This window comes from Bos indicus, chromosome 7 (genome assembly GCF_029378745.1).
Source record: "Bos indicus isolate NIAB-ARS_2022 breed Sahiwal x Tharparkar chromosome 7, NIAB-ARS_B.indTharparkar_mat_pri_1.0, whole genome shotgun sequence".
NCBI lineage: Eukaryota > Metazoa > Chordata > Mammalia > Artiodactyla > Bovidae > Bos > Bos indicus.
In genome coordinates this window covers 26119806-26135370 of record NC_091766.1, presented here as the reverse complement: position 1 = coordinate 26135370, position 15565 = coordinate 26119806, and the positions used below count along the sequence as shown (strand labels likewise).

Sequence of the window (15565 nt, the reverse complement as noted above, 5' to 3'; positions counted from 1 at the left end):
CATCTTGAGAAGAAAACACCCCCAAAAAAGACCATTAGAAAATGGTAGAGTACAGTCAACTGCTAATTTAAACAGCATTGTCTATAAACTTTCTGGAAGTTCAGAGAAAATTTTTTAAATTTAGATATACCTTGATTACTCAGGATAAAATTTTTTGTTTCAGACAAGATGCCTCTCCCCATCTCCATAACTGAAAGCAGACCAGGTAATTAAAGGAGTCTGGGAGTGAGTAACATCCTTTCCCTCTGCTTGGAATTTCAACCTTTCCCAGCTAAGTGTAAGAAAAAAGCCAAGCCTAGATTTACTGAGTGCCAGCCACTTGCCAAGTGCTTTAATGAAAATCTCCATTTTTACAGACAACAAAACTGCAACCGGATTGTTTCATGCCCGAGGTTATTGAGCTAGGAGGCAGCAGGGCCAGTGTTTTATACTGAGTCAGAGCTCCCGATCCTTCAAAATTGAAATCATGCCTTTGATGAAACCACACACATGCTAATGAATGCATCCCATTCATTATTTATTCAGCCAGTTTTTTCATATAAATGGTTAGAAAGCAGACATTTTATCTTTTTTTGCAAACAGCATGTTATCTTCCTGAGCAATGTGCTCAGGTAAATCTTCTTGAGATCATTTCATAAACATTAGAACCAGGGGAGGAAAAGGATCCTCAAAATCCCCTAGCAGGGTTGCCAGATTCAGTAGATAAAATACAGGATATTCAGTAAAACATTAGGGATATCCTTGTGCTGAAAACATCATTAAATTATTTACTTGAAATCTGTGTTGAACTGAATATCCTGCTTTTTATCTGGCAGCCTCATTCTGAAGCCCCCATTCACAATTTCATCCTTCTTCTCAAAATGGCAGATTTTTCCTTGTTAGATATTTACTCTTATTTTCTCTCCTATAAGCCCTATATAAGAGAAAAGCAGATGGGAAGAGTGGCCATTAGGTGCTTATCAAAAGGAGAATTTTGTTTCAATAATTGAGTCATCAGCTCTCTGTGCATGGTGTAGAAACTGTAAATTTCATCCCTAATTCCGAAAATTTCTGACTAGTGGCAAAATCTTTTAAATGACTTTATTAAATGAAAACTGTTCTGTTTTACTGATTAAGGGTCTCAGAATATTGGAAGGTAGAAGGGAGACCTATGCCACCTATGCGTGCGTGCGTGCTAAGTCGCTTCAGTCGTGTCCAACTCTTTGTTACTCTATGGAGCATAGCCCACCAGGTTCCTCTGTCCTTGGGATTCTCCAGGCAAGAATACTAGAGTGGGTTGCCATGCCCTCCTCCAGGGGATCTGCCTGACCTAGGGATCAAACCCCCATCTCTTATGTCTCCTGCATTGGCAGGTGGGTTCTTTACCCCTAGTGCTACCTGGAAAGCCTTATACCACCTACACCATGCATTAAACTTGAAATTTTATGTATATTAAGCTCCAACTTAGAGTTGTTTTTTTTTTTAAATACATTTCAAGAGACAATTTTCCTAATTTCCACATATTGCAGAGTCATGTTGGTGACCACAGTCTCTGATGGATGGTTGGTTAATTAAATGATACAAAATCAATCTGGAAAACTTCCCAAGAATCTGTGGTCAGTTGGCGGTAAATACACATGGGAATCTTAGACAAATTCACTGTCAAGACTGCCACGATGAAGGTATTAAAATTCATCCATGGTTCTCAAATACAAGGAAAACAGCTGAATGTGGGTGAACGTACAGTCTCTGGAACGATGACCTTCTTATTTTCAAAGGATAAAAACTTCATCAAAAACTTGAAAATAGTTTCTGAACATGATGGAAAACAGAGCATGGAGAACATGAAACAAGACAGTAATCGAAGAAAAAACTCCAGTTTTGGTCAATGTCTACACAGGGGAATTTTTAAAATGCACATGTCACCCCCGGAAGACAAGTTTTATTGTACTCATGACATGTTCCTGCACAATGTTTTAGATATTTCTCTATTAGTTATCCCTGAGGGATGTGTAGGAATGTAAAGTTGATAGAGATTGCAAGGTGACCTGCTCCGGCTCCTCCCAGGGTAGCAGGGAAAAGGCAGTTTTAATCACGGCTTAATGGAGAGGTGAAGGTGGGAGTGGGAGATGGAAGCACAAATACTTATTTATAAAAGTTTTAAAAGTAATTGCTAAAAAGTTCCACTGAGAGAGATTAAATGATTTTCAAAATCAGCCACTCAAGTATCTCATTTACCAGATATTTTTTCTTAGGACTTCATTAAGATCTCTTTGATTACATTGTGAAAACAATGAATACATCATTCTTTTAACCTAAATTATAAGATAGTTTCTCCAGAGAGAGGTGCTTCCCTCCAGCTTCAGATAAGGGAAGGTGGTAGGGATAGATCCCCCCAGTCGTGGTGGGATCCCAGTGCTCTGAACATCTGCACTCACTTTGAAACATAATTCAGCGTTTTTTTTTAAACACTCCAAAGAACAAATCCAATTCTGCAGTACATGACAAGTATTTCAGGTGTTAACAGGATTTAGTAGGAATGTAAGAAAGCAAATTGACCTTGTCCCCCACCCCTGCCACCCCGCTCCCAAAAAAAACAAACAAAAAGAAAAATCCAAACAATAGAAGTTCATGTTAGGTATTTTACCATTTCACCATAGTTTCTCTCCAGCTGCCTCAAATTTCTGCTTTCTTTCCCCTTCCGCCTCTCAAATGTTCCACTTTTTGGAGGAATACTTCTCTCACCCTCAGCTAGTATATCCCACTCAGCAAAAGAGCAGCCCTATGGACAGAAGGGGCTTCCCTTGTGGCTCAGCTGGTAAAGAATCCGCCCGTGATGCGGGAGACCTGGGTTCGATCCCTGGGTTGGGAAGATACTCCGGAGAAAAGAAAGGCTACCGACTCTAGTATTTTGGCCTGGAGAATTCCATGGACTGTATAGTCCATGGGGTTGCAAACAGTCAGACACAACTGAATGACTTTCACTGTCTATGGACAGAAGGATCCTGGAAACTGCTCTCCTACTGACAATCATTATCACCCCAAAACCCTTGGGATCTCATGTCCTATACCCAGTCACTTTTCAAGTATTCTTTAAGCAAGTTTTTTCCTTTGTGATAGTGTACCTCAAGATGGCCCCCAATGATTCTTGCCTCCTGGAATTCACTCTTCTTATGTAATCTCCACCTACAATGAATCGTGGCTAAATTACCATGGCCCGTATGACCAAGAGAATCTGGTAGAAGTAACTGTGTATGACATCTGAAGACAGGTCTTAAAGTCATTGTAGATTTCACCTTGGTCTCTGGATAATTCACTCTGGAGGAAGTCATGCCTCTAGGACACTCAAGCAGCTCTGTGACTTGGCCCATGTAGAGAGAAACTGAGGTCCTGCCAACACCAGCATCATCCACGCTGTCAATCATGCTAGAGAACTTTCTTGAAACTGATGACAAATGTCTTGACTGACATTGAACTAAAACTCAGAGATCCAAACTCAGAACCACCCAAACTACCACTGAATTCTCAATTCACAAAAACTATCAGAGAAAATGCTTATTACTATTCTAAGTGACTAAGTTTTATAATTTGCCTTTTGAGACTGTAAAATAATAAGAAATACATATTGGTCTCAGCCCTAGTTCGTGCTAATATTTGCTGTTTGATCTAGTTCCTGACACAGAGTTCCTAAAATATTTGTAATTTCCTAAGTGACAGATCTTATGATCTAATGAGATGACTCTTGGTGGGCTCCTGGGTGGGGACTGGTCACCAGAAAGACCAAGCCACGATTAGAAGCTTAGAACTTTCAGCCCCAGTTCCGATTCTTCAGAGAGGAGACAGAGGCTAAAAACTTAGTCACCGATCAATCATACCTATGTGATGAAGTCTCCATAAAAATCCCTAAAATATGGGCTTTGGAGAGCTTCCGGGTTGGTGATCACATCCATGTACCAGGATTATGGTACACTTGACTCCACAGAGGATAGGAGCCTCTGTGCTCAGGATCTTTCCAGACATCATCCTAAGTACCTCTTCATCTGACTGTTCATTTGTATACTTTTAAACGTCCTTTGTAATAAATTGGCAATATTAAATAAGCCATTTTCCTGGGTTCTGTGAGTCACTCTGTTATTGAGCCCGAGGATGGGGTCATGGGAACCCTGATTTGTAGCTGAGTCAGACAGGAATTGTGAATATCCTGGGATACCCACTACTTGTGACTGGTGTATGAAGTAGTCCTGTGAGACTGAGCCCTTAACCTACAGGGATTGCATTAAGCTAAGCAGTTAGTGTCAGAATTGCTTCATGTGGATAACCCAAATGTTTACGGTCAGAGTGTTTCCTATTCAACAACAATGAATAAGCAATGCATTCTTAATGCAGACAGTGATTCTAATTCTAACTCAGTTTTGAGGTATTAAGAATGCCTCGGGATTCACAGTATTGGATGACTTCTCTATTTCTTATCTTCCATCATGTTTTCTTAATAAATCAATATGGAGAAATACAGAAACTGTTACCCTGAGTTTCTAATGGATTAATTATTTAAAGTATATTCTATTCAGACCTAAAGACGTTAAAGCATTATAGCAGTAGCTCATCTGAAGCCAAGAAAACTAGATTCTCCTTTTTTCCAGCTCATGGTCTTTGGCGCGTTATTAATCTAAGACACAGCTTTTCCACCTGTAAAATATGCAGAGTAATCACAAGTATCTCACAGAGATCTGAAAGAATGAAATATAATAGTACATGTTCTCTGTACCCTGCATGGCTTGTAGTGAATGCACAAGAAATGTTGGCTATTATGGAGCTGCTGTCCATATTAAAAGTATGTCTGTTCTGAATACATTTAAAATGGAAATTTGGCAGATAAAGGATAGAAGCTCGAACCCAAATCTTGCCAGCATCTTATTTTTTGTTAACAGTATTAACCAGATCTGAATGACTTCCTGTTTATCTAGACTAGTTCACAGACAACACACTGACGCTGTGAGCTTGGATGTTGTGGAGTGCTAATCATTTCTAACAATGTCAACTCGGGGAAAGCACCAGCTGGAGGAAATTTAATCAGGGATATCTTCCACATTTTATGTTACAGTCTACCTACACTTAACTAGTTTGCATAGAGAAATCTTACAGTTATAGAATATTCATGAAATATTCTTAAACCTCTCATGCTTCATGTCCTGGGTTTATCTATTCCTCCATCACACACACATACACACACACTTAATCTACTCAGAAATCATTTATTGGTTGATTTATTGGTAATTGTGACGCTCCCTTAGCTAGAAGATGACACTGATCATGAGATTACTCTGTAAATGGGGAAGAGAAACAGATGGTTTTCTCAAAAAGAGTTCAAGTAGCAGAAAAAAAGGGAAATTTAAAACTCTAATAGAAAACGCCAACTAGAAAAGTCATAAATAATGAAAATATGAAAAACACGGGAAGCCATAAGGAAAGTGAGTATTTGCTTGGTATGAAAAATTAGTACAGAATTGACTCAAGGGCAAACACTATATAAGAATTTCTTATGCCTGTCACTAGAACTTACATTTCATCATCTCCCTTAGCCAATGATTAACAGCACTAAAATGAACTGAAAGTTTAGCTTGCAAATACCTTTAAACATTTACCATAAACCTCATAACCTTACTGTTTATAAACATTGGCTTAATTTAGGTTTGCTGGCTCTTTATCTTCAGCATTGGAGATTGGGGGAAAAAGACTATGTATTGAGAAATCAGTTGATTAACTGGGTCCCCAGGTAAATAGGGGAGATTACTGCTTAGAAGACCCTGGGCTATCACTGAGACAAAGTTTTCCCATATGTATACAGAAATCATATTATTTGTTCTTCCATCATATCTGAGCAATGAGTCAGTCAGTGACTAGATCTGGTCCATGAGATGTAAATACACTCCTCATATTTATTACTTTAAGACAGCAAATTTCAGATGAATTCCACAACAAAATGGGGAGGCCAAAGAGGGAGCAGTGATCAGAGTTTAGACCATGAGTCCTCATCCTGAAAACAACAACTTAGGTGAATTGACACATATTGAATGCTAAGTGCTTAAGTGCACCACTGGGCTTCCATCACTCAGATAAGACTCAGGAAGTTCTCCTTTGGAAAGTCTGAATAGACTAGGAGACCTAAAGTCACTGACATCATAGTTTTTTGATAAATGGCCCACCCAGATAACATGATAATGAAGTTCAAAGTCAACAAGTCTCACACACATGCTCAGAGCTTCCAACTAGAGAAGTCTTCCAAGATGGAAGATAAAAACCAAAACAAATAGGGAAAACACAATAAGGCAGGAAAAGAAACCAATGAGGAATAAGATATCTTCCAAAGCCTATTCTATATATTCCAGGGAATTAAGAGACGTTAGTGCATCCCTGAATTGAAAACAAGATACTAGGTAAAAAGCATTCAGTAAACCAAAAAAAATCTTTGGAAACTGAAAAAAGATGATGGCAAAAATTATAAACTCAGTGGAAGAGTTGAAAATACAGCTGGAGAAATAGATCAGAAAGTAGAAAAAAAAAAGATAAAAGTGAGGGGAGATAAGAAATTTAGAAAACAGTCTACAAAATATAATACACAACAATAGATATTCAAAAAGAGCAGGGACAGAGGAAATTGAAGGTAGGAAATCACTGAGAAAATAATTGAAGACATTTCCCTACGACCGAAGGTCATGAATTTTCAGATTAAAAGAGTTCATGGGAGGCTTAAACAATGAATGAGAATAAGCTTATGTAAAGTACATCAATGTGAAATTTCAGAACTGGGCACAGAATAGATTCTCAAAGATTCCAGATGGAAAAGCAAGTCATACACAAAGTGTTAAAAATCACATTAACTCTGTAAGCTAGAAAAATCAAGAAATTCTTTAAAATTCACAAACAGTACTATTTCCTATGTAGAATTTAATACACAGCCAAAATATCAATCAAATGAGAGGAGAAAATGCAGATATTGTCAAACATATGACCCATTCCCCACCCCGCCCCCAACCCGCCCCCCGCCTGCCAGAAAACCATTGGAAGATGTGGTCCACTGAACTGAGGAAGCAAATCAAGAAGGAGGAAAACATGGGATACAGGAAACATGGAATTCAACACTGAAGAGAGGCAAAGGAGTCCCTGGAAAAATAGTGAGGAGGGATTCCAAGAATGCAAGGTCAAAGTCTCTACTGCCAGCTTTCAACCCTGAGAGGAAGAGACAGATATAATGGAAGTCAATGAAACCACTGTATTTATTGATGAGATCCATGATGCGATAATTAAAAATTATGACTTCCACTAAAAATTGCTGTCTCTATTTTAATCAAAATCTTGGTAAGAGCCTGCAGTTCCCATAAATGAATGAAGAAGAAAACACATGAAAACTCCCTGAACATGACTGAATCTGCTTTATATCCCATTATTTAGACTCTATTCTATTCTTCTATCAATAAGGATTGAGTATCCTTCTGGTAATATGTTGTTTGTCCCTTTTTAAGAAGTCACACTAATTTTGCATCATAGAAGTAGGGAGTGTATCAGAAGCACTCTCAGCAGGAAATCTGAGGGCTGGGAAACTCTACCCTTTTGCAGTAGTGGGTAAGAACAGGGTCCTTACAGGACAAGGCGTATAACTCAGTTTTCCTTTAAGGAATCCCCTGTGGTTTATATGGAGAACTAAACTGAAGTGCATAGAGTCTTTGTTTTTACATGGTGGCCACTGAGGCTTTCTATATAAATTTGTGCTTTTTCAGTTCAATCCTGGAGATTGTGTGATTGAGTAATTCATCACATAGTTTATTCCAAAAATATGCCCCTACATTTATTAATCCTAAGACCTAGGTTTTCAGTGATTTTATTTAAAACATGCAGTTATTGAATTGTTTTGGTATATCTTGTTGTAAATTAATGTTACTCAATTTAACTATAGTTGGTTGTTTATAATATGTATTTAGAATGATAGGAGAATTGAAAAATATCCTTCACAAAATTTTTTAGATGAAATACTGCTTTTTCTTTCTGCCTCAGCACATCAGGAAGACATGTGATGGTCCCATTAGAAACAACAGCTCCCTGTAAGTAGAACCTGCCTCTATATCTACCCTGTGGATATATTCTTTTCTCAGTTGACTTTGATCCATGTTCTCTTTCAGACAACTTGAACATTGCTGTCAAAGTTAATCTATTCAATTTATTAAAGTCTTCCCTCCTTATATTTGTATTGGGATTTGACAGATGAAATAGTGATAACTAGTGGGAATTACCGAAATGAAAATGTTTACTTCTGTTTATAGAAGTTACTAATGAAGTTCAAGGTACATTTTTGTTTTATTAGAGGAAAAATCCTTTTAAGTAAATTTTCACATGATTGGGAAAGATCAGAAATATTTCAGTTTCATTTTACCTGAATTAATTGCTTAGAGAACTTGTATTTTCCCCCATAACAAAGTAATTCTTGTGTTTGTGTTTAATGTCTCAAACCCTAACATCAGATTTAAAAGATGTATTTCTTAGCTGATATCTTCTGTGGTTTATCCTCAAGAAAATATTATTTGTCTTGAGTGATTCTGCATAGTCTCTTTGATTTGTCTTGAAAACGTGTTCTCTAATCCTTTTTATTTGCTTGAAAATAAATAATGAAGAAAAGACCACTATGATGCTATCAGACAGTAACTTTCACAAGCATACGAATTAAAATAGATATTGAACTTTGGTTTTAAAGACACAAGAGTTTTTTTTAATACAGTCTTTGCATTCATCCAGCAAAACACCTACCTTATGTACAATTCAGTATTTTGAGTATCATTTGGTATTTCCAGAGTTTCTGAATATTACCTTTGAATCTTATGTTGTAAATTAAATTTAAAAAATCACACAGTTGGTTATATAACTTCTAATCATAGCCCTGAGATATGCAAAATAAATGCAACTTATCTTTTAATTCTCAACTCAGAATAGAATGGCTTCTGTTTCTCATTCTGCCTAATACAAAAACTTTATCTAGTTACTTCTAAGTAATCTGTGTTACTCACAGATTTGTTCTCAGTCTCTTGGGTAAATATTCAGTCAGACCCAGGGTTTCCACCTTCTCTCCAGGGTCAAACAGTGTTCAGTGGTGGGATTGAGAGGGGCAAGTATTTTTCCTCCCAGTGGGAAAGACACCTGAGCATCTCACTAATTTGAGTACATGTCCTTGTGTGTGTGTGTCCTTGTGTGTGTGTGTCCTTGTGTGTACACTCAGGCAGCAAGATATCCCTGCTGAGTGCATGACTTTGTTGTTAGCACCACTTTGGATTGGGTTGTAAAGGGTAGTTTTATGAAATGTTATATTTTGGAATACAAATTGTAAATCTAATTTAAAAATCCCAGAGCATGGAAGGTAGTTGAGGAGATTTCAATTTTCTTGTTGCCCCTTAATTGGGAAGTTCCAGGTTCATCATGGAGGAGGAAGCTGAATGACCCCACCAATTTTAAGATGACTTGACTGATCAAGATACATATTGATGTGTATCTATACATAGATTCAGAGAAGGCAATGGCACCCCACTCCAGTACTCCTGCCTGGAAAATCCCATGGATGGAGGAGCCTGGAAGGCTGCAGTCCATGGGGTCGCCGAGGGTCGGACACAACTGAGCGACTTCACTTTTATTTTTCATTTTCATGCATTGGAGAAGGCAATGGCAACCCACTCCAGTGTTCTTGCTTGGAGAATCCCAGGGACTGGGGGAGCCTGGTGGGCTGCCGTCTATGGAGTCGCACAGAGTCGGACACGACTGAAGTGACTTAGCATAGCATAGCATACATAGATTTACATATTTGTGATTATATATTGTATTCACACTGTATTTCTATCATTTGAACTGATGGCCTTTTTATTTGTATCCCTGTATTATATGCTTGAAAATTTTCAGATTATGTGTGTATATGTCATATACTCACATGCAGCAATTAATGCTCTCCATTCTAACATTTTCACTATTATTCAAGATATTTAGGTCAAATACATTCTTGGAATACAACTGGTCTGAAGGAAACTTTTGTGAGACTCCTGTGAGTAATCTTTTCACTTCCCCATTACAATGCTGTGAAGTCCATAAATGAAGTGTTATACAATTCCCACTTGTCATCACACCTGAACAGTCGCGCCCACTCGTGTAGAAGTCTTTCTGATAGGAGCTGTGATGCCTGTGACATTCCCTCCCTGGCCTCTGCTGCCCTTTTCAGCATCACCGCTCCTCAGGCCCTCTGAGTCCTCTGAGGATCTATGGTGTGGCTCAAACAAGAGTGCATTGTGGTCTTCCCTACTTTCATGTGTGTGCCAGTGGACCTACAGAAAAGAGAGTGAGACTCGGAATAACACAACCACACAGCAAGTGCGCAGCCAGTCAGCCACAGTGGCAGATTCCCTGAGGAGCTGTAGCCTCATCTTCCAAACTACACTGCGAATGTCAGTGGCAAGAGGTGACCTACTCTGTCCCACACCCCAGCATCTCAGGCCTTGAGGGTTGCTCATCAGATTTTACCCAAGAGAGCAAAAGGGAACATTATTAACACTGTCGTGCCTTGATGGACCTTTTAAGGATCAAAATCATGGAGAGAGGTGGGACTTCAGGGCCTTGGGGGGTGACAGAAAATTTCCCTTTGCCATCCTGTTGGAATTGAGGGCCTTGAGATATAATAATCTTTCTCAAAATGTCCATTTTGCCTTCCTGACCTAAAAATATAAATCATTAGTGTTCTATGCAAAAGGGACCTATTCTATTCCCCATAATCAGAAATATAAAGGTTTATTTGTCAATTACTAATTGCATGTAGATTAGAGTTTAATTGTATACTGAGTCACCCCAATATTTTGGCCACCTGATGCGAAGAACTGATTCATTGGAAAAGACCCTGATGCTGGGAAAGATTGAAGGCAGGAAGAGAAGGGGATGACAAAGGATGAGATGGTTGGATGGCATCACCGACGCAGTGGACATGGGTTTGAAAAGGCTGTGGGAGTTGGTGAAGGACAGGGAAGCTTGGTGTGCTGCAGTCCATGGGGTTGCAAAGAGTCAGACACAACTGAGCGACTGAACTGAACTGAACTGAACTGAGTCACTCCCACCTGGTTAGTACAGGTAGAGTGGTAGTTAGAGTGAGCTGCTAGAGTGCCACAGTTAGAGTGGTTGCACCCGTGAGCTGGCAGGGCTTCTGTAAGCATTACTTGATATACTATCTGTGAATGAGTCTGGGTCCCTTGACCCCAGGGAAATGTGAGATAAGCCTGGATGAAGGCTGCTTCTATCCTGTTGTTACCCACGTCTCAGGGACCTTAAAGGGGTCTAGGTACACTCAGTGGCTCAGTCATGTCTGAATCTTTGTGGCCCCATGGACTGTAGCCCACCAGGCTCCTCTGTCCATGAGATTTCCCAGGTGAGAATACTGGACTGGGTTGCCGTTTCCTACTCCGGGAGATCTTCTCGACCCAGGGATCAAGGCTGCATCTCTTGCATCTCTTGCATTGGCAGGTGAATTGGAGCCACAGTCAATTGTTAGCTCTGGTCTCTGGCCCTCGTACCAGGCCTATGGCCCCCCACATTCTGGTAAAGGATTCATAAATGACAGCAACACTGTGAAAGTGCATGCTGTTTTTTCTTTTAGATTTCCATGAGCCTCTCTGTTGATGTCCCATGCCTCTATGAACAGTAAACAAGCCTGAAAAGATACAAGTATCTTTAGAATTAGGAACAAAGACAGTGTTTCCTAGCAGATTGCAATATTGTATTGCCATGCACAAGGCTCAAATTTTCTTTTCTGCTCTGCGAGGCATTTTGCATCCTTACATAGTGAGAGAGAGAAGAGTGAGGGGAAGACTTGTATGCTCTTTCAATTTTAGTTTCTTCAGCTATAAAGTGATTACTAAAATAAGTGCCTTTTAAATGAATCTGTGAGAATAAGTGAGATATTGTAAGCAATAAATGGTGAATTCCAACAAAAATATTCTCTAGTCATAGAAGTTAGTGAATATAATTAAAAATGTGAGGAGCCACCCCCTGTAAATATCTGATAAATATTTATGAAATGTAGTTATAGCAATGATGCTTCTTTTTTTAGAAACATTTCTAAATTCTTCCTGAAAACTGAGATCTATATGAATATGTGTTTATGTTATGACCTTTTCCAAAAAAGAAATTATTACTTGCATCTGGGGAAAATCTAAACACAAAACTTAGTATTTGTTTATAGGTCTTTCCTCATTGTTAACCATATGTTTATTTAACAAAAAAAAAGTATTTTGTCTTCATTAAAATTTGGGGGGCTCATAGTAATTGAATAGCAGTGACTCAAGTTCAATTAATATTTTAATATTTATATTTGTGATAAAGGCAAATGGTTTTGTTTAGCCTGATACTTGTTTGCCCTTTTATTTACAGAAATATATATGTTGAACCTTGACTTACGATTTTTCTAACTGCTTGCTTCTCTATGGTAATTGTCTACTGTTTAGTCTTTAGCTGCAGTACAACTTAAGCAATATTTGCTTATGCGTATATTAGAGACCACATGCAGAAACATGTTAACCAAGCCTGGCTGAAATATGAGCTGGTTGGTGGTTTACTTGCTAAGTTGCATCCAACTATTTGCAACCCCATGGACAGTAGTCCACAGGCTTCTCTGTCCATGGAATTTCCCAGGCAAGAATACTGGAGTAGGTTGCCATTTCTTTCTCCAGGGGATCTTCCGGAGCCAGAGATTGAATCTGTGTCCCCTGCACGGTAGGTAAATTCTTTATCCACTGAACCACTAGGGAAGCCCAAAATATGAGCTACTTGAAATGAAAATACATTTTCCTTTCTCATTGCAATTAATGACCTAACTAAGGTTGAGTCACTTAAAGAAGTAATTTTTTTAAACTAAGTTTTGATGTTAGAGATATAAATGGTAAATCAACTATACTTCAATTATAAACAAAGAAGTTTAAGTGGGTTGAAATTCATGAATTGACTTATCATGCACATAAGTCCATGTATAGCTTAAGCTGTCTCGTAGGATGTAAATTAGGCACAAGGATAATATCTGATGTTAGAGGACCATAAATCCTAGGACAGGAAATCTAACATGTATGGAGGGTGCTTGGGTTTTCATCCACCTTAAATGCCCTAAGAATTGTTCTGATAAATGTTGAGGACAGCCAAATGACATCCAAGTTTATTACAATTTGTTAATTCTAAGATTTTTCCAACTGGAATGAAAGTATTCTACAGTGCTTTCATGTTACCCGAGTTTTAGAGGCTCTGAGACTTGCAGATAGGCACTCATTTGTATTAATAACTTATAGATGCAGGAATGTGATTTTTAAAATGTTTATAGATTTGAAAGTAAAATGATTTTGTCTTATGCCTTGCATTAGCTCTCTCAGAGATCTTGCTATTTATTTGGAAAGAATATGTTCATGGTGATCAGGACAGAAACTAGCAGGAAATTTTCTGAACTGGCACTGAGCCCATTTCTTCCCTGGGCACTAGATAAACTCACAGCACAAGTCATCAGCAGAGTTCAGTGTGTTAAAGATGTCCAACTGAAACCCAGAAGCCCCATGCAACTCTGAAGCAATCTCTTCATTTCAAGGTTTTCTCTTAGGTTCAGAAGGATATAGCCTTATTTGAATTACACTGAAAGTGCTCTTCAACCCTAAGGCTATCACCAGAACACATTAACAAGCTGGAGATTTCTATTTGTATTTGTTTTTTCTCTTGTCTGTGATGAAGAATGATAATGGGGTGAAGCCATTACTTCCATTAACAATCATGGCTGATATCCCACCATTTCAATTCTAATAATCATGGTGAAGATCCAGCAGCCTCTTGAAGCAGTGCTGAGCAGGTTCAACTGTGACCCAAATTTTCAAAGTAAAACATAAAGGCAATGTTTTCAAATAACTTATCAAGAAATGTTTTCCCAAATAGCACAGTCCAATTTCAGCAACTCTTTTTTTTTAAATTTTATTTTATTTTTAAACTTTACATAATTGTATTAGTTTTGCCAAATATCAAAATGAATCCGCCACAGGTATACATGTGTTCCCCATCCTGACCCCTCCTCCCTCCTCCCTCCCCAAACCATCCCTCTGGGTCATCCCAGTGCACCAGCCCCAAGCATCCAGTATCGTGCATCGAACCTGGACTGGCATCTTGTTTCATACATGATATTTTACATGTTTCAATGCCATTCTCCCAAATCTTCCCACCCTCTCCCTCTCCCATAGAGTCCATAAGACTGTTCTATACATCAGTGTCTCTTTTGCTGTCTCGTACACAGGGTTATTGTTACCATCTTTCTAAATTCCATATATATGCGTTAGTATACTGTATTGGTGTTTTTCCTTCTGGCTTACTTCACTCTGTATAATAGGCTCCAGTTTCATCCACCTCATTAGAACTGATTCAAATGTTTTCTTTTTAATGGCTGAGTAATACTCCATTGTGTATATGTACCACTGCTTTCTTATCCATTCATCTGCTGATGGACATCTAGGTTGCTTCCATGTCCTGGCTATTAGAAACAGTGCTGCGATGAACATTGGGGTACACGTGTCTCTTTCCCTTCTGGTTTCCTCAGTGTGTATGCCCAGCGGTGGGATTGCTGGATCATAAGGCAGTTCTATTTCCAGTTTTTTAAGGAATCTCCACACTGTTCTCCATAGTGGCTGTACTAGTTTGCATTCCCACCAACAGTGTAAGAGGGTTCCCTTTTCTCCACACCCTCTCCAGCATTTATTGCTTGTAGACTTTTGGATCGCAGCCATTCTGACTGGCGTGAAATGGTTCCTCATAGTGGTTTTGATTTGCATTTCTCTGATAATGAGTGATGTTGATCAGCAACTCTTGAGATGTGACATTTCAGTTATTTATTTCCTTGTTCTTCCTTCCTTTCTCTTTCCTTATACTGGTTTGAAAATTTTTGTGATCCTTAGCATTTATATTCATTGCTGATTATCTGATTATCACTGTAATTCATTTGGATGAGAATAATATGGGTGTTACTCTCAAAGGTCTCATATAGATGAATTAAAACAAGGGTAGGGGACCAATAGCCTGTGAGTCATACTTGGCCCACCAGCTGTTTTTGTATGGCCTAATAGCTGCTGCTGCTAAATCACTTCAGTCGTGTCTGACTCTGTGCGACCCCATAGATGGCAGCCCACCAGGCTCCCCCGTCCCTGGGATTCTCCAGGCAAGAACACTGGAGTGGGTTGCCATTTCCTTCTCTAATACATGAAAGTGAAAAGTGAAAGTGAAGTCACTCAGTCGTGTCCAACTCTTCACAACCCCATGGACTGCAGCCTACCAGGCTCCTCCGTCCATGGGATTTTCCAGGCAAGAGTACAGGAGTGGAGTGCCATTGCCTTCTCAGGGCCTAATATCTATACAATAGCTAACTGTCATAAAGGAAATCAGTCCTGAATATTCATTGGAAGGACAGATGCTGAAGCTGAAACTCCAATATTTTGGCTAACTGATGTGAAGAACTGACTCACTGGAAAAGACCCTGATGCTGGGGAAGATTGAAGGCAGGAAGAGA

General features: G+C 38.9%; 1 protein-coding gene and 1 long non-coding RNA gene across 14 annotated transcripts in view; one reads left to right on the top strand and one right to left on the bottom strand.

Moving 5' to 3' along the window:
- LOC139184116 (uncharacterized) overlaps positions 1-15565 on the bottom strand; it is a 311899-nt gene that overhangs the window by 104083 nt on the left and 192251 nt on the right. The window lies entirely within an intron of this gene.
- CTXN3 (cortexin 3) overlaps positions 12612-15565 on the top strand; it is a 32329-nt gene continuing 29375 nt past the window's right edge. For 9 of the 13 annotated variants that reach the window (XM_070793216.1, XM_019964611.2, XM_019964602.2 and 6 more), the window contains exon 1: positions 12612-12759. The gene's annotated coding sequence lies outside the window, so the exon portion shown is untranslated. The remainder of the gene's footprint in view (positions 12760-15565) is intronic. The other 4 variants (XM_070793219.1, XM_070793218.1, XM_019964606.2 and 1 more) reach the window with 2 other exon arrangements.